Raw genomic sequence first — 25,367 nt, forward strand, 5'->3', positions numbered from 1 at the left:
TGGTGTCCCTCGAGACCGAATTTTCCATCCTAGTGGGGTAGAGCGCGGACGTGATCAGTGTGAGGCCCATCTCTTCCGCATCAGTGGCAAGATTTCTGCCTTTGGCGCTGGCGACGCCGTATCCCCATTCTACGTTTGCGGCGTTGAAATCTCCGGCAGTAATCAGCGGGTTGTCCCCGGCTTTGTCTCTGGCCTTCTTCAACATTCGTCTGAAACTTTGCCTTTTGTGGTTCGGGCTACTGTATATGTTGAGTGCTAGTATGCTCTTGGCCTTTTTGCCTTTGGGAAACACTTCAATTGAGCAAGTGCTCGCATTTGCTGTCCGGATTACTTCTGTCAATTTCGTCCCACGCGAGCCTGTTACTGACAAACGTCGCTACACCGCTGCAGGCTTTTGTGGGTGGAACGGCAATTTGCTTCATATCGCGGAGGTGCGGGTGCCTCGGTGTTGGTATCTTGAATGAGTATGATGTCCGGCTTGTCTGTAGTGTGTCTGATGTGTTGTTGTAGGACCGATTTCTTGTTGCGGAAGCCGCGACAATTCCATTGCCAGATTATTAGCTTCCCTTGATTGCTAATTTGCACTTGGTGCCTTTCGGCTGGTTGTCGCTTATTTGCCTTCTCCATTTTTGCTTTCCACTTTGGTTGCGGACTTTACCGCCGTTTTGGGTGTAACGATATCGCTTGTTGCACTGTTCCTTCTGACCATGGGGTAGGCGGGGGGGGGGGGGGGGGTTGACAGGTGCCGTGGAGTGAGTAAAGACGGTTCTCTCGAGAGCCTCGATCCTGGCGCCGAAGCCCTTCTCCATCACTTCTACCCTGCTAGTTAGGCCGTCGACCGCCTCTACTAGTCTGTCGTGACCCTTCTTGAGCGACTCGACATCGAATTGGAGTTGACCTAGGGTACTAAGGATCTTGTCCAATTTACCGTCTATGTCATTGGCAGGCGTGTCACCTACCGTGGTCTTGGCCTTGCGTTTCTTGGTGGCTGGTGTGCCCGCGGGTGGGGTTTGACTAGCCGTTTCTGATTCCGCTACGCTGGGGGGAGTCGGACTGGGTGAAGTGTCCATGTGCGTATCCTGTGTCTGTGCGCTTGGTTTGCTGGTTTGCGTTTTAAGCAATCTATTCTTGTTAGCCAGTTCTGTCATTGTGCGTCTGAGTTGAGCGTTCTCGTGCTCGAGTGCTTTGATTCTTTCTAAGATGTCTTTGTGTACGTTATTCTCTGGCCGTGCTTGCAAGCTCACCTGAGATTGGTCCCTCAGCGGCCCGCGGTTTGTGGGCAGCGTCCCCGCCGTTGCGGAGGCCTGGCATCCCGTTGTCGCCTTGACTCGCTGGGCCCAGCTGTTGGCTCCGGCCGGGGTGCGAAGTAGTTGTACTAGAATACGGTCGAGTGGGACGAGCTGCTGGGGCGGCGCATGCTTTGCAGCGAGGCGCCCGACGTGGAAAAGTTCTGTGGCGGCGCTGCGATCGAAGTGGACTGGGCCGCATGAAGGTCGCACCGTTGGAAACTGCTGGCGATACTGCCCGGCAGCGTATTTCCATTTGCTAGTAGGTACAGCGTTTGACCGCTGGCGCCACGCTGCGCCGCTCGCGCGTATCATGTTTCGATCAAGCCGCCGCCGTTGGAACGGAGGAGGCGTTGACGGAGGCGTTGACTTAGCCTGCTGTTGGGATCGGTGGTATTATAAACGCATCACTGTTTTGATGATCCAAATATAATCTCACTATCAGGGAGGGAGCAGTCTACCTGACTGGAGCAGTATTTTTTTATTTGGGGTGTTGCTACGCTGCGCTCCGCAACACCCCAACGACCGCCGCTTCGCGTCGGCGCCCGGTACCACGGCTGCCGCCGTGGCACCGGGGTTCAAACCACCACGCTGGCAAACAGAGAGGATAAAAAAAGCGTGATATTAACAAAAAAATTCTAACCCGGGCGAGATTCGAACCAGCGTACGCATGATCCTAAAGGGAGCGCTGTAGCCACTCAGCCATACAGCCACGCGTCCAAGGGGTGCATTCATGAGAACCACATGATTGCGTTCGAGCGCCCTCGGCGAAAGAAACCACCTAGAAACGCGGTACGCGCGAGCGGCGCAGCTTGGCGCCAGCGGTCAAACGCTGTACCTACTAGCAGATGGAGTGTTGCTGCCCCGGCAGGGTCATTCGTTCTACTTCGCGCGCTGGTATTTGCGTTCAGACCGCTGAAATGGTGTTCATAATTGCATATTGTCACGCGCTAAGCAAATCGCAATCAACAGTACCAGCAGCCAGATACGAAGAACACCAGACACGAAGGGACGGTTCTCCAGCTGGCGCCGGATCTTCGACTTCGTCGTCTTCTTCGCCGTTCTTGCTGGGCACGCAATGCTGATCATATGCTGGCTCAAAACACCAGGTTGCATTATTCCCCCTCCCAATGAAGCATCGACTCGATGCTCAAACACAAGACGCACACGGAAAGTACACAAATTAGGTAAGACACACACACACAAGAAAAAATGAAAACGCGCTAGGGGTGGGGGGGGGGGGGGCACATACGCACATGAACACGAGGCAAAAAATGCGTTCTGTGGTCGGGGACAAAAAAAAATCGCTTCGCAGTTCTTCGGAGGATGACACGACTTGTTGGTTCACCAAAAAGTTGGCTCACCACTACACTGTATGAACATCACCGTGTAAAATACGGATTGAGGCGGACGACATGTACAATCTCTGCGCGTGGTAATCGACGCTTGGGTGATGAAAGGTCTCCGTCTGGAATCACTTCATAGTTCACGTCGTTGACACGCCTTAATACTGTGTACGGTCCGAAGTACTTGCGCAGGAACTTCTCGCTGAAGCCTTGCCGTCTAATCGGGGTCCAAAGATAAACTTGGTCACCGGGTAACTTGTCATAGGTAACTTGTCGATGGTGGAGATTGTACCTTATTGCATCTGTACACTGCTGCTGTCTTATGTGCGCACGGGCCAGTTGACGTGCTTCCTCGGCGCGCTGAATGTACTCCTCGACGTCAGGAGCTGATCGATGTCGTCATGCGGAATCATGGCGTCGCGCATTGTTAGAACATCTCGATCATAAACGAGGCGAAACGGCGTGAATCGTGTAGTTTCCCGCGTGGCAGTGTTGTACGCAAACGTTACGCACGGCAGGATTTCATTCCATGTTTTGTGCTGCACATCCACGTACATAGAGATCATGTCTGCCAGTGTTTTGTTTAGTCTTTCTGTCAAGCCGTTAGCCTGAGGGTGGTATACAGTGGCCTTTCGATGATTCGTGTAACTCAACTTGGAGATGTCGTCCAGAAGCTTCGCCGTAAACGCCGTCCCTCGGTCAGTGATGATGAATGACGGTGCGCCGTGTCGAAGCACAATGTGATGCATAAAAAACTGGGCAACCTCAGATGCTGTCCCACGTGGTAGTGCCTTCCTCTCAGCGTAACGCGTCAAGTAATCGGTTGCGAAATGATCCACTTATTGCCAGAGGAAGACAAGGGAAATGGTCCAAGAAGGTCCATTCCAACTTGATCAAACGGCGTACGCGGAGGGTCGATGGGTTGTAGAAGGCCTGCAGGCTCGAAGGGTGGTGACTTGCGGCGCTGGCATTCACGACATCCTTTCAAGTAGCGTTTGACGCAAGCAGTCAGTCTATGCCAGTAGTACAGTTGTCGTACACTGTCCAGAGTCCTTGAGTAGCCCAAGTGACTAGATGTCGGCTCGTCGTGACAGGCTAATAGGATGTCGTCGCGAAGGGCTTGAGGCACTACTGGAAGATGTGGTTTGTCGCCGGAACCTGTGTTCCTTTTCTATAAGATGCCCTCTCGTAGGCAAAATTAAGACAACCGTCGCGAAATAGGGCGAGGAATGGACACGATGTCGCCTTCTAAGTTATCTATGATGGGCCTTAACTCAGCGTCCGATCGTTCTTTAGCCAGCAGATCCGGCCCGCTGAGGGCTCCCAGGAAGGCGCTGTCATCTTCCTCGTCAGGATTCTGAGATTCAACAGGTGCTCGTGATAGCGTGTCAGCTTATTCATGTTTTCTGCCGGACTTGTATACGATGGTGATGTTAAATTCCTGGAGTCGCAGACTCCAACGTGCCAATCGGCGAGAAGGGTCTCGGAGGTTGGCCAAGCACCACAAAGCGTGATGATCGGTCACAACTTGAAATGGCCGCCCGTAGAGATACGGCCTAAGCTTTGTAGTAGCCCAAATGACCGCGAGGCACTTATTCTCTGTGGTGGAATAATTGGACTCGACGCGTGACAGAGTGCGGCTCGCGTAGGCTATAACTCGTTCAGTCCTGTCTTGCCTTTGCACCAGGATAGCTCCGAGACCAATATTGCTGGCGTCAGTGCGTACTTCTGTGTCAGCGTCCTAATTGAAATGACCGAGCACGGGAGGAGAAGACAATCGACGTTGTAGCTCGGCAAAGGCGGTCTGTTGTTCATCAGTCCATAGGAATGGCACGCCGTCACGCGTAAGGCGAAATAGCGGCTCTGCAATCTTCGAAAAAATTTCAATGAAGCGTCGATAATATGCGCACATGCCCAAAAATCATCTGACACTTTTCTTGTCGGTTGGAGCGGGAAAAGAAGCTACGGCAGCAGTCTTCTCGGGATTGGGCCGAACACCTGCTGCGCTCACGACGTGACCGAGAAACTTCAGTTCCTTATAACCGAAATGGCATTTTTCCGGCTTGAGGGTAAGGTCAGCCGATTGAATGGCTTCGAGTAGATTCCGAAGGCGTCGAAGGTGCTCGTCAAAAGTTTCCGAAAAGACAACGACATCATCGAGATAGACGAGGCAGCTCTTCCATTTGAGGTCAGCGAGAACGGTATCCATGATTCGCTGGAATGTGGCTGGAGCGGAACAGAGGCCGAAAGGCAGTACTCTAAATTCCTAAAGGCCGTCCGGAGTCACAAAGGCAGTTTTCTCGCGGTCCCGCTCATCTACTTCAATTTGCCAGTAGCCACTTTTCAGATCGATAGAAGAGAAATACTTCGCGCGCCTCAGCCTGTCCACAGAATCGTCGACACAAGGCAACGGGTACACGTCTTTCTTTGTGACGTTGTTTAGCTTCCGGCGGTCGACACAAAACCGAAGCGTGCCGTCTTTCTTTTTAACAAGCACGACTGGCGATGACGAGGGACAGCATGAAGGCTGTATTACGACGTCTTGAAGCATTTCCTTCACCTGCATCTGAATGGCATGTCGTTCGGTCGGGGAAACACGATAAGGCAGCTGCCGTATGGAGTGCGCGTCGTCATAGGTGATGATGCGGTGTTTCGTGATCGACGTTTGACGTATCTTCGATGACCGTGCAAAGCAAGAGTGGAACTCGAGCAACAGCTCACGCAGGGGTTTTGTTGTCTTCAGGAAGCGTTGCACTAATGTCGACGTGACCTCGAGGTGCTTCAGCAGTGCCGATTGCCTCGGAAGCAAAACATTCAGTGAGATCGGCGATATTATTTATTTATTTATTTATTTATTTATTTATTTATTAACAAATACTGCTGTCCCAGATTTGAGACATAGCAGGAGTGGGTATGTAGATCAAGACAACATACAATCAATATGTCACATGTAAACGAACTTCGTCTACAAAACTCTGAGGTGGCATTTCTCGGAGATGAGTATGTAGGTTATTCCACAATTCAATGGTAAATGGCAAGAAGGAAAATTTGAAGCTATTTAAGTGAGATCGAAAGGGAACAATATTCAAAGGATTGGCTCTTCGTGTTACACGCGCCGAGGAGCTAACAAATGTCACAAGTACGTCGACAATAACATAAGCATGTACAATTTTGTGCAACATTATAATCCTTTCACACGTGCGTCTATGTGCCAACGGCTCAAGCGATAGCAGGCCAGCATGCAGACAAGGGGAGAAATTGCGATCGTATCGATTACAAATAAATCTGACAGCTTTCTTCTGCACAGCCTCAAGCTTTGATATATCAGATACGCAGTGAGGTGACCAGACAACACTGCATACTCTAGAGCAGGCCTCACGAGGGATTTGTAAGCTGCTAGTTGGCATTGCTTGGTTGCTGTTTTTAGTGTCCTTTTTAAATACCCAAGTCGCTTTAGTGCCCTGGAACAAATGAAGTCCACGTGTTTGTGCCATTTTAAGTTGGAAGAAAAAGTTACTTGAACTCGGTGACATAAGTCAAAATCTTCTCACCATTAGTGTAGGCAAATGTCAAGGGTTCCTTTTTGTTCGAAAAAGTCATAGATACCGTTTTATCGAAGTTAATTTCCATTTGCCAGGTTTTGCTCCAATCGCAAAAGGCATTGAACGTGTTATTCAGCATTTCCTGGGCATTGGCACTGGTAATGTTAGAGTACAAGACACAGTCGTCTGCATACAAACGGAGCTTAACAGCAGTGTTAGTAACAACGCTCTCGACATCATTAATGTAAATAATTAATAAAAGTGGTACTAATACGGAGCCCTGTGGGATGCCAGAGGAAATACCGACTGAAGATGAGTGCTTCTGATTAAATGAGACAAACTGGGACCGCAGATGCAAGTAGTCTCTTATCCAGCCAAGCAAGTGATTGCCGTGTATACCTCTGAAAATAGTGCCAAGTTTCATACGTAACTTAGCGTGACATACCTTGTCAAACGCCTTGGAGTAGTAAACAAAAATGGCGTCAATCTGCCCACGATTATTAAGTGTAGTGGCAACGTCGTGAGTGAATTCAATTAGTTGCGTAACCGTGGAGAGACCTGATCTAAAACCATGCTGATGATGTGAAAGAATGTTGTTATTATTGAGGTAGTCTATAATATGCTTATGAATTATGTGTTCTAGTAGTTTACAACAAGTAGATAATAACGAGATTGGTGTATATTTGGAAATTGTTTGCCTATTGCCAGATTTCTGTATTGGTACAACTTGAGCAACCTTCCAAACACGAGGAACAGTTTGTGATTCGACAGATTTTGAAAGATAATAGTCAGATACCGCGCGCTGTATTCTGAGTATCTCTTTAAAACATATTTGGGATGTTACCTGGTCCTGCACATTTACTAGTATCAATATTTAACAAGAGGCTGTGAATTCCGCTGAATGTTATCTGAAGTTTTGGAAAACATGCTGAAGCACTACCACAATGAAAAGTAGGGAAAATGCCGTTATCTTCAACAAAAACAGATTTAAAATATCTATTGAACGCTTCAGAGATCATGACAGCATTAGTACACGACTGTCCATTAACGACCATAGAAGTTGAGTTCGATACCAGGAGGAACAACTGTTTTCCAGAATTTGGATGGGTTATCTTTTAGGAATGTCGTCAAAGTGTTGTTGTAATAGTAGTCTCTAGCATGCTGCATTTTAGTCTTAAGAATTTTATAAAGTGTTGTTAGCATTGAGTTTTCTCGGACATTCTGGGTGCGAGAGCTACGGCGAAGGCGCTTTATCCGGCGAATCAACTGAATAATTTCTCTAGTACACCATGGGTGCTTCGGGTTTCGCTTTACACACTTTTTGGGTACGAAATTAGCTATGCACTCTCTGACAATGTGGTGAAACATTTAAACTAACAAGTCAACACCTAAGGCATCGCTCGAAAACATAAACTCATCAAAGTGTGATGCAAGCGTGGCGACGATAGAATTGTCGTCAGCTCGAGAAAAGTCATGGACAGTACTGTATGTTGGTTTATTGGGCTCTAGCGCAACATCTAGATGGACGATTACCGCCTTGTGATCGGAGATGCCCTCGACAACGTCACATTCGCTATATGGAGCCCGTCACTCAGGAAGACCAAATCCAAAATAGCAGATTCACGGGTGCACGAGCTAACAACCTGTGTTAAATCATATGACACAGCAAGATTGATTAGAGCGTCGCAGATGGCTCTATCACGTCCAGTAGAAGAAAGAGAACGCCAGTCAATGTAAGGGGCATTAAAATCGCCACATATAATTAATTGGCTTTTTTGTAGCCTGTTTACTGCAATATAATCAGTAACAGCGTGGATTCAATTGACATCATTTGGCGGTCGGTATACAGCGCCAACCACAATAGTAAAGCCACCAAAGTCAATCTTGCACCAAACCGATTCGCTGTCAGGAATTTCCGGTAGCAAGACGTATTTAATATCTTTAGAAATAAAGAGCGCCACGCCACCACCGCGACCAACAGTCCTGTCATTTCGCAATACTGAGTAACCCGGCGGCAAAAATTCACTCTCAGAAATGGAGTCATTTAACCAAGTCTCAGTAACACATATTATTGATGGTCTGTGACATTCAACAAGCCAGTTGAAACAAACATTTTTATTAACCAAGCTGCGTGCATTAAAGTTCAGAAGTGTCGGTTTCCTTTTATGTGGAGGTCAGTTAGAATTCCTGGGAGCGATATTATCAGATGCCTTAACAACGCACTTTCTGACGTCGTTCCACTCGTACCGAACACTGTCGATAATCAGGGGCTCTTGTTGCAAACGTACTTTCTTTGCGACTTTTCTGAGTTCCGCAGAATTCTGCCATAGGGATCTCGCACCCGCCGCACGCGTGCCGAAAAGTCTTCACCGGTTTAAAATTTTTAACCTTTATTGAATCTGCTTCGGTCGAAGGTTCATCCTTATCGCTGACACCAGTTATTAGATCTGGTAGGCGTTGGTTGCGGGAGTTGGGGGACGTTGAGGCGGACTTGGGAGAAACAGGAGGGATTTATTTACATCATGTACAGTGATTAAAATACAAAATACTGAACAGTCATAAAGTGATGGACGGCCGGCAGCATCTCGGACGCTGCGGCCCGTGGCAAGAAGAGCTTTCCTCTCTTCGATTTGTCGCTCTTTTAACCCCTTCGGTCTCTCGGGGTCTCGTCATTTTTGGATAATCGTCGAGCCAGCCCAGGTGTCGTCATTTTCCTCCCCTGCTATTGGCCCGTGCAAGTGCCGTCATATTCGGCCAATGGGGACGCTCCGAGGGCTTCATTGTCCGATGGCTGATTTACCTCTGGGCTTTGCCTCCTCGCCTGGAAGCGCTCGGCTGAAGGAGACGGGATGTTCTCGGAACGGCCCTCCAGAGCTGCAAAACCGCTTTGCACTCGACCAAGGCTTCCTTCCTGGAACCGTGCCAGCCTCCCGTTCCACTTTTGGGAAGAGTCAAGCAGGGGGAGAGACAATAGCTCGACGTGCGGTGCGTGAGGTAGGAGTCGCCAACCTGTCTGACGGGTCCGGTAGCATTGTTGACGCGCCTCGGTGCACCATAAATGGAATGCGACGACATTTTAAGGTGGTGGGGAAACTTGGGTAATTCCGGGAAAGGGTCCATATCTAACAGCTCCTCCTCGCCCCGGAAGTTCGGAATGGCCGGTGAACTCAATTCACTGGCCATGAGGAACGCTGAGGGAACATGTAGAGTACTGGTGACGAGCCTCGTGTGACGAATTTCTGGATCCCGGGCCCTGGAGAACGTACGTAAAACAAACGAAACAACATAGCGCTGCACCACGTGCAAGCGCAGGCTCTTCAACTTTGACTCGCCAGGCTATTACCATGTCAAAATCAACCCTGTGTTCTTTTTTCCCCCAATTTTGATATAGTCGTTCCAACCACCTTTCCAAACAGCTTTCCATATCTCCTCGAATTCCGACAAGCCCAGAATGCTATTGTCGTCGCAAATGAATCGGGAGGAAACGGAACAACCAATGGAAACAACCATTTTAATCATAGGCAAGCGGAGTTTTGATGCTACGAGGATGACTTCCAGGCCATAATACTATGCCATACCTCGTTATTCAAAGGAAGGAAGGCAACACGTAAAACTAAATCAAAGGGTATATACGTAACTAGTGCTTCAAAACACCTTAATCAGCCTCACTTCACGAACAGCCTGCTCATAATCTGTCACGATGGGCGACTTTTCGCACGTACTGAGGACAATGAACAGGCTCGCCAACCTAAGGATGCATAATTAAACTCGCTCGAATTTTGCGGGCAATTTTTTTAATGCCTTCTTTGCGTCTCACGCAGACCTTTTCTTACGCTTACTCAGGTTCCTTCCTTTCGTCCACACAGGACCTATCTTAAGGGAACAACAAAATTAAAGTTGCGTAATTTACGCACTCACAAGAACCTTTACAAGAAACCGCTTCTGCTTTAACTAATCGTACGCACGCTTAATAGAAAACTCAGAACACTGCCGCCCTCAACACCCACGAGCGACCCAGTCACAAATGTTCTGGTTCCTTCTGTCCGCACAGGACACGTGTTAAGTGGTATCGCACCAACTCTTCTCAATGCAAATTATGCACTTACGGAAAACTAACGCGCTTAACCTTAAAAGAAAGAAACTTATACTTTTAATCAAGACTAATTGATACACACGCGCGTTACTATTCGGCTTTTAACAAATGACCTCGACGCTTCAGGTCGCTCACAAAAAAAAAAGCCTAAGCCCTAATTAATGATTATTTCGCGAAACTAACGCTTTACGCAAAACGCATCTTTCAAACTGCGGAGCTTTTCCAACTAAACAATAAGCAAAGCTCATAACGTACATGTTGAAAGAAACTCTACAAATCGCGAAAATTCTGAGATGCTCAAAAAATAAACAAACAAAAAAGAATGTTTGCTGCTACGGAACTGTTCTTTTTGTCTACCGTTCCGACTGTTTATGACGGACTCGCCTTTTGAGCCGTACACGAGGTGGTCGCGCGCTGAAAGCTATTCTAGCTAACCAGGGACAACAAAAGGCTTGACAGCCCATCAGCTCTTTCGAGACGTCACAGTCCCCTGCCAATTTGTGTCCTGCCGACACGCTTTGGTCATGACCTCGTCTGACCGCGTCGCGTCTCACTACAACCTCCTCTCATCCTGCCACCTTGCGCTTTCTTGGAATGCGTGCTGCACCCCGAAAAGATCGACGGAATGACTGGGACACTACTTGCCCCTTGCCCTTTTTCCGCACTGAACACGCTTCTCTGACTTTTCTCCGGTGGCCCGGACGCGCTTGAATGGAAAACGTTGTCATCGGCGATAGCACCTTTCTTTTATTTGCGCACCGCTGATGCTGTTTGACTAGTTTGACACTACTCACTTTCTTAAGCTGTGCCGAACACTCTGCCGCATTCCGATTTTGACAACGCTTCTTTCTACGGCGCCTTTTCCTAGTGCCCTTTTCTGAGCCATCTGCTCGCGCCTCGTGCTGACCGTTACTTATATCATCGGTCCGGATCACCGTCTCACGCGCACAGTCAGAGTGATTTACCGTAAAATCATCCCTCTCTTTGCCTTGACTGGCGGACAGCTCGACCGACTCTGGTACAATGCAGCAGGCTTTACTCGTGCTACGCAACTCGCACTTCTGCGAACTGTGCACTACTACATTGTCCAGCTCATTCTGTGTATCGGCACACAGCTCTTCGGTCTCGATAGCTCTCTCACTCGCACAGTCTGAACGATTCTCGCTCATTTGGCTATCTGGACTGGCGGACAGCTTCCCTGATCCCTGAACAATGCAGTTGTCTGACCTTGAGCTACTCAGCTCGCGCTCCTGCGGTCTACCTTTAACTACATCGTCCAGCCTGCACTGCGCTACGGCACTCAGTCCTGACTCGACATGGGTGTTCGTGACTGTCGGGTCAGCAGCATTCACTATTTCGTTAACGACCTTGTTAACATTACTTGCGACGTACACACATGGTGACTGTGTCAATTCATTCACAGCTGGCCTAGCTGTCTCTACAGTGCTCTGTTGGCACAGCACCTCGTCGCTCTTACTACGGCCTTCAACGGCCTTTGTTGCCACTAAGGCATCGTTAGCATATAACACTTTCTGTTCACTTATGAACGTGCTGCTAATCTCATATGAGCTACTCTTCTCTTCGGCTTTTGACGAAAATCTGCTAGCGAGTTCCTCACACTTTCGCTCATTACTACCTACAGAGTTTTTTGGCTGCTGTTGTCTTTGTTCGATCAACGCTTGAATCTCTTTGTTCAAGGCTGCCATTACTTTTTCGTGCTCTTGCCGTTTTCGCTCACGTTCCCGCTCGCGCTCACGTTCCTGACGCTCAACTTCTTGCCATTCTCGCTCGCGTTCCCTGTCGCGCTCTTGTATTTGACGCTCACGCTCGCGTTCCTGATTCTAGCGCTGTACTACTACCCAAGCAATCTCAATGCTTTCATCATCAAAGCCACTATCTATTATTGCCTGCTCGATAGCGGGCCTTTCCATTGTTTCTTCCGCCTCAACTCCCAAATCCTCGCAAACCAACAGCAAGTCTGCCGTCGTCAACGTCAACCTTCTAATGAGATCCATGGTAGCTGCCCCGACTGGTGGTTAGAACTGTTTCCTCAATTTGTGCAAACTCAAAATATGCTACAAATTCCCGATTCCCAGAACAATCAAAATACACACGCAAAATTTGCAGTCTGGCGAATCAAAAGGAAAAAAAACCACGCACTCACTCACGGATGCAGCACCACGCCATCTCGTCCATCCGTCCGTTGTTCCCAGTTCCTCGGGACTCCCTGGGTCGTAGGCTCGTTCTTCTTCGATGTTCCCAGTTTCTCCGGACTTTGGTCGACGGTTCCTCACTATCGCTGTTCCGAGTTGTTCAGCTGGAATCCGTGGGTCGAAGGCTCATACTTCTTCGTTGCTCCCAGTTCCTTCGCTGTTCGCTCTCAGGACTCCTTTTGTCGAAAGCTCATTCTTCTTCGGTCGAAGGTTCATCCCTATCGCTGCCACCAGTTATTGAATCTGCTTCGGTCGAAGGTTCATCCTTATCGCTGACACCAGTTATTAGATCTGGTAGGCGTTGGTTGCGGGAGTTGGGGGACGTTGAGGCGGACTTGGGAGAAACAGGAGGGATTTATTTACATCATGTACAGTGATTAAAATACAAAATACTGAACAGTCATAAAGTGATGGACGGCCGGCAGCATCTCGGACGCTGCGGCCCGTGGCAAGAAGAGCTTTCCTCTCTTCGATTTGTCGCTCTTTTAACCCCTTCGGTCTCTCGGGGTCTCGTCATTTTTGGATAATCGTCGAGCCAGCCCAGGTGTCGTCATTTTCCTCCCCTGGTATTGGCCCGTGCAAGTGCCGTCATATTCGGCCAATGGGGACGCTCCGAGGGCTTCATTGTCCGATGGCTGATTTACCTCCGGGCTTTGCCTCCTCGCCTGGAAGCGCTCGGCTGAAGGAGACGGGATGTTCTCGGAACGGCCCTCCAGAGCTGCAAAACCGCTTTGCACTCGACCAAGGCTTCCTTCCTGGAACCGTGCCAGCCTCCCGTTCCACTTTTGGGAAGAGTCAAGCAGGGGGAGAGACAATAGCTCGACGTGCGGTGCGTGAGGTAGGAGTCGCCAACCTGTCTGACGGGTCCGGTAGCATGGTTGACGCGCCTCGGTGCACCATAATTGGAATGCGACGACATTTTAAGGTGGTGGGGAAACTTGGGTGATTCCGGGAAAGGGTCCGTATCTAACACCTTTCAGTTTTCGCGCGTTACTTAAGATATGTAATTTAGTTCGAAAATCCAAGAGTTTGATGATGACAGGTCTATCTTTACCTGTCCGTTTTTGCCCAAGTCTGTGACAACGCTCGATGTTATCACACGTGACGTCAAGCTTTGAGGTCAGCATGCGTAGTACTGAAGTAAGAAGGGCCTCAGGCGTCTCGTTCAGTGTTTCAGATAAACCGTGAATAACCAAGTTATTCCGTCGCGACCAATTTTCAAGGTCGTGGTTCTTACGCTCCAGCTTCTGGATCATATCTGAGAGACCAGAAACACTATTTTTCAATTCCTGCACACGCTCAACGACATCCGTAGTGTTGGCGACAAGTGACTCTAGTTTAGATAGACGATCATCGAAAGAGGCAACTTGAGAGGTTAGTGCTGATACTTCTTTGCTTATACGAGCCTGTCCTGATAGCAATTCGGCCAACATTGTTTCGGTGGTGGGACCCGGATTGGTTTCTATGTCGCCTGAAAGAATGAACCGTCTTTTCAAAATGTGCACAAGAGAGGCAGCTCTTTTCGGGGAAATAAACGTGGGAGGGTCCGGCAGCAGGAACAAGAAACGATCATCATTTCTATAGCATTTACAACCACACCAATTGCATACCTGTTAGAAGAAGTAGGCAAATTTGTAGCGCATGTTTGCGATGCTGCTGCCAGACCCACTGAAGTGGAACCCCAGAGGCGTCCGTCCTTTATCCTGTTGCGAGCACGTAGATGTCGCTGAGGTGCCGGAACATGCGCAATACCACCAAGTTTGCGTTGGCCAGCAAGGAAGCAGTCATCGCAGGTTCACACGTTAGCGTTTAGTTCCCTCGTTGGCAACGGACACGTGAAGAATCCTGAGCAACCGTCGACCGTCTGGTGGGGCAGACCGACGAGCTCGTGATCCGAAGGAGCACAACATTGAAGATAGTGGAAACAGGTACTTGCAGGAATCTGTAAGAAGAAGTAGGCAAATTTTTAGCGCATGTTTGCGATTCTGCTGCCAGACCCACGGTCGGTGGCGTAGGCGATGACAGCACCGGGGAAAAGGTGGCGGTGTTCGTAGCTGAAGTTCGTGACAAGAACGTCACAGTGGCCATCGTGGAGATCAATAAGGCTTCTTGCTACGCAAACACCTTGAGAAAGCAGGAGAGAGTGATTGCTTTCTGCGACAGCTTCCCCCGCATAAGAGTCTGTCAAATGCCACTTGAACCACAATACTTGCACGCGGTGGTAACATGACAGAGTCGTCGATGACACGAAGAGGTGCTCGAGGGCGGATGGTGTTGGTGGTCGCTGCGGCTCTCTTTGCCGAGAAAGTGACGAGGCGTTGTCGAATGTCGATGATCGCTCCGTGCTCCCTGAGAAAGTTCATGGCGATGATCAGGTATCGAGAACAGTGAGGGAGAATGCTCAAGCTGGCAACAAAAGTAGAGCCGCGAATCTCTACTCGTGCCGTGCACATGCCGAGTGGTGTGACGATGTGCCCGCCAGCTGTGCGAACTGGCGCTTGACTCCAAGGCGTCATCACTTTCTTTAGAAGGGTGGCCAGTTTTTCGCTGATTATTAAAAAATCCGCTCCGGTGTCCACTAAAGCAGTCAATTCATGACCGTCGAGCAATACAGGAATGTCCAAGGAAATTCGTCTTCCGTAATCAGCAGGTACTGTCGTCGTCGATGTATCGTCGGTTAGTTTTCCCGGCGCAGGCTGGGTGATCGACCCTGCACCACGCTCGGATACGTACGGCGAGTCGGAGAAAATCGCCGCGGCGAAGGGGAGCGTGACTGGTGTCGAGCTGATGAAGATCCGCGCTGCTGGGCAACGTATTCTTCAATTGCAGGGGGACGCTGGTAGAACCTAGGTCACGGCGAGTTTGCTGAGAATACGCGTAGTCCGAGCTCTCGATATGAGCACTGTCGGTAGACATGCCCAGCTTCGCCACAGTGAAAGCAAAGGGGACGGCGATCAGGTGCCCGCCACACGTTTGATTTCCTTGGGGCCTGTCGGTGGTCGTGGTAATACGAGGCCGCTTGGTCGGGCTGTAGTATGGCCGGGAACGTGGTGCGAAGTGGGGAGGAAGGTAAGGCAGGTTGCCGCAAAGCTTGCGAATACGCCATACAGGGGCTGTCAGTTCTTAACGGTTGAGCTTCTGTGTGAAGGGTGGTTCTCTTCGCGCATGATGCACTTCGTCACGGACAACGCTGGACAAAGAGCAGAGCTGTGGCTGTGAGGGTACCAACAGTTTCTGGAGTTCTTCGCGGATTACGGAACGGATGAGCTCTCGGAAAAAAATCGACGTGGCCCCCGAGAGCTCCAAAGAAGTCCGTAGGTGAGGCAGCGTTCACTTGGCGTTCGTATGATGGTGCCCGCTGCCGAAGTCTGTTCCATGGTGACGGCCTCAGAAAGAAATTCTGACACAGTCTTGGGAGGACTGCGCACGAGACCGCCTAACAGCTGCTCTTTCACTCCGCGCCTCAGGTATCGCACCTTCTTTTCTTCCGACATGCTGGGGTTGGCTCGTCAAAAGAGACGCGTCATGTCCTCGACATACATTGCGACACCTTCATTCGGCATTTGTATACGGGACTGGAGATCACGCTCAGCTCGTTCTCGGTGATCAGGGCTCGCACACGTCTCGAAAAGACGGCGTTTGATTTCTTCCCAGGAAGTTAGGGCATCTGCACGGTTCTCATACCAAACACGTGCGCCATCGTTGAGGCTGAAATATACGTTTCTCAGTTTGTCTGCCTCGTCCCACTTGTTGAATGAGGCAACAGGTTCATAGTGCACCAGCTAATCTTCAACATCCTCAAGCATGGCACCATGGAAGGGATTCGGCGTTCGCGGATGAATTAGCCTACAATGAATCGGCGTAGTGCCTTCCATACCGGTTGGGGTGGTCAGAGCTGCCATTGTCTCTGGGAGGAGTCCAAACTCAGGGGATTGTCCACGGATCCTTCTGCTGGCGTGGTGTAGAGGCGTAACAACCGGTACAGGACTGGAGCTCCTGCTGCTCGGAGGGGTTTGGTGCATAGACTAGATTACCCAGCACCTCCACCAGTTTGTCACGCCCTAAGGCAAGATCAATCAACAGTACCAGCAGCCAGACACGAAGAACCTCAGACACGATGAGACGGTGATGATGATGATAATGATGATGATGATGCCTCAATACTTGGCACAACCCACTGAGGGGGATAGGCCCCGAACTGGGTGGTAATATGATAGAAATTTAAAATAAATTAATTTATAAATACATCAGTAATAAAAATGAAAATAAATGACTAATAGAAAATGAGAAATAAAGCAATAATAAAAGAATTATTTAGTCTATACTAGTTAGTCAGCCTTGTCTGAATAGGAATAGTAATATGAATTTAATAATAAATTAAATACAGCAAAGTATGTTCGTAGATTTGGAATAATAATTATAGAATTGTGGTTTTGTGACTTTACTTCTTGAATTTGCTAAATCTATAATTTATTGAAGGATACATAAATCAACCACGTTAAAATTGGAAAATATTAATAAGGCAATCTTTTTATGTCACATAGAAAATTATAAATGGCTCGGCAAACATTCCCGTGGCTATATCTTAACACCGTCACTCCAAGTGGGAGTACAACTGAACTGCTTAACGGCAGTCCTAGATTACGAAGTGGGATTTCCAAACATCGTTGTCGATGATTAGAAAACCGTCAACACGATAATAAAACTGATCGATAGATTCTGGTTCATTGCAGATGTAGCATAATGGGGATGCCGCCAGACCACATCTGTGCAAGTAAAAGTTTAGTTGTGAAATACCGCAACGCAGTCTTGTAAATGTTACTTCGAATTGCCGTTAGGACACCACTGTCGATTCCAAGAATAATTTAGAGGTATAAAGTCTGTTTATTTTGCTAATGCGAGGCTTTTCTTGTCTTCAGTCAAAGAAAACTGCCTATATCTGGCTGCAGTGATATACGCAGTTGCCGGCAGCACAGATATCGCCGGACCCTTTAAAGAAGGTCGTGGTAAAGAATCAGCTATTTCATTAAATTGTATGTCTCGGTGGCCTGGTACCCAGACTAAATGAACCAACTTTAAGTGGGGAGGAGATAATGTATAAAACGTGTTTAAAGCTGTCAAATTTGTAGATGCGTTAAGCGCGCTGCATACAGAAAGGGAATCTGTGACAATAACAACTTTTGTAACATGTAGCGGTAACTTTCGCAATGCAAGAATTATTGCCAGAAGTTCGGCCTGAAAAACTGATGTGTATTCTAGCAGGCGAAGTGAAAAACACGAATCGAGGGATGGTGAATATGTTCCCACGCCTGTCTTTCATTCACACTAGGAAGCATCAGTTGCTATTACATTTATTGGGAAATTGGCCAAATAATCTTGCGAAAGGGCATTCAAATATGTTGGTGGCAGCAGTTTTGCATTATTGGGGAAAATGTCCGCAAATTCTATTTTAGAGGACAATGTGGACCTATCAAACGAAATGATTTCCCTAATGCGAACATTTAAAGGTGCTAATTGTGCCTGCACAAATACAACCTGTAGGGTATGTAACCGTGGCCACGTGATCTCAAAAAATGAATTTGGTTCACTAATCAATATATATTCTGTACGTCTAAGAGGAGATTCATAAGCCCTTAAGTGGGTTTGAGCCATAAGCATACAGTGTCTTGTGTGAAGAGAAGGTAAGCGCGCTTGCTGATATAACACATTATTAGCAACGAATTTAGGCAGGCCTAAATATATTCAAAGAGCTTTTCTCTCTAAAAGAACAAGTGGTCTTATTTTATATTTTGCACCTCCAAATTCTAGAATTGATCGTACATACATACGGTAGATCATAATTAATGTGTCACTTCGCATACCAGAACACCGGTTACTGATTCTACGTAATAAACCTACAGATCGTGTCCCTTTCGTTGCAATATTTTCTATGTGAGAACGCCAGCTAACGTTTTCATCATATGTGATACCCAGGTACTTAACCCACTGAACACACATTGGTCTAGAAGCCGTCTTCAAGACGTCTTGACAAGATAAGCAAGACGTCTTCAAAACCATTTTAAACGTTGACAGGACGTCTTGGAGACGTTCTGGCAAGATATTAAGACTTCTTGAAGACATCTTACCAAGATTTTGTCGGACGTCTTAAAACGTTCTGTAGCCGTCTCTAAGACCGTCTAATGCACCGCCAAATTTGGGATATCAGACGTCTTGCAAGACATCTGGTAGACGTCTTAAAGACGGCTAGAAAGCGTCTTGCAAGACATCTTGCGAATGTTTTGAAAACGGCTACAAAACGTTCTGCTGGACGTTTTGAGGATGTCTTGAAAACGTTTTTAAATGCTTTGAACATCTACTTGCCAACTAAGGCATGACCTTTTCTAGCCGTTCGTATTTAGCTAATTAAGCCCTAAATTGGTTTACAGTATTTACAAAAGATAGTGAGTGTAAATATACTTAGTCTAAAGTACACAGGACGTGAAATCTGAACACGACGTAGGTTATTTCAACACAATGTATTCCATAAAGTTACCAAGTCTTCCCGTTGTGGAAAAAAAGTGAAGAAACAAATAAGGAATAAACACGGTGACTGTCAATATATACATACTATATTAAGTACAACGGATTTGAACTCTCTAAACTTTAGTTCAACACGTAATCTATTGTGAGCTAGGGGAAGCACTAGCATACTTTAAAGTCTCTAGAAGCTGAAATTACGTTATATTACAATCGAGATGGTCTGTCTCCTTCCGATGTCAACTATCCAACGAAATGTTGCGTAGCTTCAGTGATCTTGTAGACACGGCATACATTGCTCATTATGGTCCGGGAAGACCCAATATAATTTTACTTACGTTGTCAACACTGATCTAGATTTGCAGATGGAATAATATCAAAGACTCCTGCAACACTATTACAGAATTTTTCCTTGCATGGATGTTTGGCACACTCAATAATTTAGATACACCAAACACCCTTCCATTATAGCATTAATTATAAAGGAATTGAGTGTCTCCTTGTTATCTGCTACATAGAGAAATCAATGAGGATGTTCGTATTCTTTGCAATATTGAAAAAAGGTTGGCTTTACCGACAGTACCAATCCCTATGGCCCATTTCTTACGACCTACCATAGCAACACTGAAACATTGGCAAAGCCACAAAAGCGATAAACACGTGTCAAAGCCACGTAGGCTTAACATAAAGCAAGATTGTTCACACAAATGAATTGCTAAAGTGGTCAATGGTTTGAAAGAATTTTTAATAAATCAGTAACATGCCACTACATAAGCAAAATGTTTCTAATGCACTTCCTAGAGTTTTGCATTGTGGCTGTCTGTTATAATTGGTCACTTCACAATTCAGGGAACTGGCTTAGACATTTCCACAGGCTGATGATGCACCCGCAGAAAATTTAACGCGTTCTAATGATGCTTGGCCTCAGATTTTGCAAATGCAATTAGAAGGTAAGACAAAAGATTAACAAATATGTTACAGTGAATCTTCGTTATAGTGAAACAGGATATAACAAATTACTGTATACAACAAAATGACGTTCCCGCTGAAACCACCGAAGAGATGAATGTTTTTATAACCTCGTTTCAACGAAGTAAAATTATCCTGCCAATAGATACACCAAACTTAGTTTTCTCCGAAAAAAGAAATGCCCGACCCTTGCAGGCTCGCTTCTGCTTTCCGCAGGGTAGAGAACACATTCCTTGCCGATGTTTAAAACGTTTACGTATTTGCGTTGAATCACCGTTCAACACTGGCCCTTGTCACCACTACGCGTAGGTGCGCATAAGCAGACTCTAGATCGCCGTGGCAATTCCTCTCACTGCGGCACCGCGCAGGCTAGTTAGTGCAGCTATAGGCGAGGCCTCAGAGATTGCGCCGGTGCAATTTCAGAGGCCACGCCTCCCTGTGTGTACCACGTGCTGCTCGCACATGACGAGCATTGTTGGTGTCGCAGCGTGCAACCTATTCAACCGTCACCGTTTCAGCGGTTTCGCGATGCTGGAGACGACCCAAATAAAAGCGGTAACGAAAGATCATCACATTGAAACAGAAGGCAGCTATCGTAAAGGCAATCGTGTCAGATGCTAAGAAGTGGTGTGTTAAGGACACCGAAGTTTCTTTTGCCGTTTTATCAGAAGTTCAGCGAGCACGTGGTTCTGCTGGCCGAAAAGCCGTCTTCTTCTATACAAGTTGAAATTTGTGCGCGACATTGCGCATGTATTGCAGTGAACGGCAGTAATGAATATAATGACGTAATTTTGGCTCCCCCTTGGGCTTCGCTATAAAAAGATTTTATTGCATATGACTGGTAAGAGTTCCGACTCATTTATACCGCAGCCTTGTTTGGAAACACTAACTGTTAGAAATCCGACCTAGGTATCTTCCGTATGCAGATGCAACAATGCCATCGCTGCAATTCGGCCTTATCTGTAGCCCCGGTAGCAAGCTCCCGATATACTACCGTGAAATCCGGATTCTTGGCGATAACATCCTTGTCCAAGAAGGCCAGTGCCATGGTTGGAGGTTGCCACGTCATCCACAACTACATCGCAAGCGACATTTTTCGTTTTCAAATCATACACATGCTGCAAGCCCTTTTTCGAAATTGCATCTTTTGTTGATTTAAATGTAGTAGCAGTTTGCGCCGAAAAACAATTCTACACCGTGTTCTTCACATGTACCAGTTCCTGATGCAACGTGCAGGCAGGAACATATATGCGCCGCGCGTCATAGGTTTTCAGAAAACGTGAAAAGGCCTCCTCTTGGGACATGTTGAATGGCAGCGTCGACTCAAGGACGCGCGGCCAAGCGAGGTCACTGGTCAACTTGAACGATGTTCTACGCAACGAATGAAACACTTCCGGGGTAACCGCACTCAGAATGTTCGCGACGTAATTTGAGCCAGGCGCGTAGCCCGGATATTTTTTTCAGGGGTGGGGTTGGGGGAGCTAAAGCACTGCGATCGTCCTGACTGTGGTGCTTCGTTCTTTTAAGCTCCCAGGCGTCGGAGAAGCGTTGAGACGCGAATGCCCATAATAGCCGCACGTTCGAAGGATACGCGCCTTTGTTAATATAGGCGACGTGCCAGGCACAAAAGGGAGCAGGGCGCCGGCCGTAAAGAAATAGACAAAATTAGGAGAGGGGGAGGGGCGGAAGCCCGGTCACCCACCCCCACCTGATACGCCACTGCCCTGAGTGTTCTGATTTAGAGCAAATTTGCCGGGATCGCCGTAAAATTTTTGCTTTAAAATCCTCGCGACCAGATTTCTGACAATGACTTGCACAGATTACGTCCGAGTGAGCATAACCGGAAATGTTCATTCGTTCCATGAAATATCGTTGAGGCCTGCCCCATTGCCCGCCACGCGCGCCCTCGAGCTCGCACGACCCTCGCCTATGTCACTTGAGTGAGCAAGGCCATCGCAATTGTTCTGAAACCCTATGAAGTCAATGTCCCACGTTTAGGCCCGCTAGTTGCAGCATGAACAGGCAGATGTGAAGATTCAGAAGATATGTTCCAAGCATTGTATACAGAACAGCCTGCGCGAATCGCGACTATCTTTACATCAGCGAAAGCAGTCTCTCTGAAACCGCTTGAAGCAAGAAATTATGTCAAAGAGATGACTTAGAAATGAATCAGAAGTGAAGAAACAATGTCGTTTACATTGCAGTTGCGGAGCACGTGGCAGGCTGAATATGCCACCGACGAGAAAAGGCTTCTATCATTGCTAAAGAAACTGGATTTGAAAAGAGTTTCCCGAATACCTTGCTATCCAGACTACAGAAAAAAAAAAAAAAAAAAAAAAAAACGCTGTATCGCAACGATGGCAATATCCTGCCTGCAGACGCAGAATGCCGTCGTTTCGAGCAGTTCGTGTTTTGATCAAGGCTTCCGTACGTCAAATTCTTATTAGCACTTTTTGATCGGCGTCCTTTGTTTTTTTTTTCTTCTTGTAACATGAACTCCAGAACCAAGAGAAAACATAAGCCAGATGCAGCATTGAATTTGAACTGATTATCCTAGCTGTTGCAAAGTATGCAAGTCAATGTGAGCAAAATTCTACGTATTAATCATTCTTGTGGTTTAAATTAGGACTGATAGATTTGTCAATAACCAAGTGAAGAAGCATAAAAAAAATTCGGTCGAAACTAGCAGTTAATGAGGACACAAAAATGCATATGCCGCACATACAGGCCACACTTAGAATTTATTTATTTAAAGGCGCAAACGATTTGACATTGCATCCGTGTGTTATTCTTAAGGCCAACATCTTGTTCTGTCATTACTGAGGCCTCAATGGCGTATTCACTTTCTTCTGTCATCCTCGCCTCAGTCATCATCCTCACCGCGGCTCAACCTACTTAGCGGTTGGTTCAGCTTACCGGTAACAACATACTCAATTAAAATGACAATTACATGACAAGCGCCATAGGCTAGTCATATCACTACTTCAAACCATTAAGTTATTAAGCACCTGGAATAGCATGTCAGGCGAATAGCCAGTCTACCATCTCCAGCATTTCATTAAACAATGTTTCTCTCTCTCTCTCTATGTGACACAGAAAGCAGCTTAATAACGTAATGGTTTGAGGCATGTGATATGACTGGACCATTGCACTTGCCTAAGTGCTATCTGCCACATGCAATGTTTTTTTTTTTTTAATTTGGATCAGTTTAAAAAAAATAAAACCTTGTAGAATGAGAACATACGGTATGTTCTCATTCTACATGGTCCTTTTTATTTCAGCTGAACTATATTTTAAGAACATGTGGCAGACAGCACAATTGTGCTGTCCAAATTGTTCTAAATTACTCGATGAGGCGGCCTATTACTTCTACGAAAAATCAAAACTTTTAATTGAACAATTGACAGTTACAATAAAGAACTTTTATTGATTACCTCACTGCACATATTTTAATCGTAGCTAGTGATGATGCCAGGCATATCGACTTGGAACAAATTCTGAGGATGGCAACGGTTTCGATATATGCAGTATCAAACTTGCAGTAAAAATGCACAGTTTTTAAACTTAATTTTTAAGAAAAGGCTGATTCATACATTGAAGCACACACTAACTGGAACGCCAATGCATTTCGGTGGACACATTCAAAATTATTATATCGAAACTAGCGTAGTCCTCAAATCTCGTTCTAAGTCGATATGCATTTCATACCCACTAACTACAATGCGTAGATTAAAATATGCGCTGCAAAGTAGTTAGTGTTTATTAGCGCAATTAAGTAAATTATTCGAAAAGCATATTGATTTCTCGTAACGTAATGGCCGCCTTATCGAGTAATTTTGATCAAGGGTTATAATTGTGCTATCTGCCACAGGCATTTTTTTTTAATTGTTGCCGCTAAAAAAAAAGACACCATGTATATGAACACATAATCCGCTCTGGAACAATAATGCGGCCTGACTTGTAAACTATATTTCCGCATGTCTATGGAACAATAGGAATAAGAAATGACCTTTTCAGCGGTGCAAATAATTAGTCTTGCGACAAAGGCCCATCGTTGTGCGCATCACAGGAAACCACTCTCTCATGCATCGGTCTGTTTACCAGCGCTTCAGCTTGCTGATACAACGCTGCAAGTGTCTAAGTTTGCTCAACGCTTGACGCTACGCGCGAGTAGATTATGAGTTGAGGTTATAACTTGCAGCACACACGCCGATGCGAATTAATTTAAGCCACGCACAGTTACTGGGTTAAATTGATAGTGCGAAAGAAAATTATGCGCAAAACGGCGTGTTCCTGAGTCTGCATCCATGAGCAGGCACCCACAAAGTCGCAATATTTTAGAAGTGCCAACCAGCAATCAATAGATTCGAAACGTGGGTCACTGTAGCTCGACCGAATTCATATTACAAGTTACATTACCGTCACTAAACGGAAATCAAAATAATAAAACAGGTGGCCCACACGCAAACAGTACAATACGAGTTGAAACGTAACACATTGCAAGCAAGCGCAGTAACACGCCACAGCAAGCGCGCGATTTTACGCAAGAACAATGGGGATCAAGATTCCAGGCGGGAATATTTTTGAACGGCGCTACCGCGCCAGCCAGGAATTGAATAACAATAAACATGCCAAACAAATTATGTCGGCTACGCAAGTTTGCCTGATCGAGTTCGTGATCGCCAACAATGCGGGAATGGTGGGCCACTATAAGAGGAAGCAGCGTTCTGTATCGCCAAACGAGCGACGCTAGTTGAAGCCCTAAAGTTTCGGCATGCCTACAGCAGCAGCTGTGATAAACCTGTCATGAGTATTTGACTCTCCTTAACGTTCAAAAATTATGGGGTTTTACGCGCCAGTACCACGATCTGCATTATGAGGCACGCCAAAGTGAGGAATTGCGGAATAATTTATACCACCTGGGAATCGTTAGCGTGCACCTAAATCTAAGTACACGGGTGTTTTAGCATTTCGCCCCCACAGGGACACTAACTGTCCCGAACGCATTCCACGGACCATGGATGACTGCAATATAATAAGGAATTAAATTTCTCAGTGCAGCGCTATATCTCGCACGTTGTCAGGATCATCGAGGAAAACACGAAAACGCGTCATGAAAGTTATTCACAAATGGATATTCGCAAGCATTATTTGATCTGTGACAAACATGTATCAACGTTTAATTCAAGACAGCGGCAAGCTCACAGTATACTTTTCGAACGCATCGAGCAAACGTGGCATGCCCATACAAAGGGCATTTGGGGGTAACAATTCTCAGAAATAAGGCACTTTCGTGCGGTACTCACTTTTTTTGTCCGTATCGACGAGGCAGGATCCGCTTTCCGAGTCAAAGAAGCGACGCCGCGTACTCCGAGGGTCAGCAACGGTCCTTGGTTAACGCA

General features: G+C 46.8%; 1 protein-coding gene across 4 annotated transcripts in view; it reads right to left on the reverse strand.

The window, feature by feature from the left end:
* LOC119454627 (keratin-associated protein 21-1-like) overlaps nt 1-25,367 on the reverse strand; it is a 569,870-nt gene that overhangs the window by 206,733 nt on the left and 337,770 nt on the right. The window contains exon 1 of one of the 4 annotated variants that reach the window (XM_049666915.1): nt 19,788-19,797. The exons of the other annotated variants lie outside the window; for them this stretch is intronic. The gene's annotated coding sequence lies outside the window, so the exon portion shown is untranslated. Of the gene's footprint in view, nt 1-19,787; nt 19,798-25,367 lie in introns of those variants that run through there. 4 annotated transcript variants of the gene reach the window in all.

Source organism: Dermacentor silvarum, chromosome 5, assembly GCF_013339745.2.
Source record: "Dermacentor silvarum isolate Dsil-2018 chromosome 5, BIME_Dsil_1.4, whole genome shotgun sequence".
Classification (NCBI taxonomy): Eukaryota; Metazoa; Arthropoda; class Arachnida; order Ixodida; family Ixodidae; genus Dermacentor; species Dermacentor silvarum.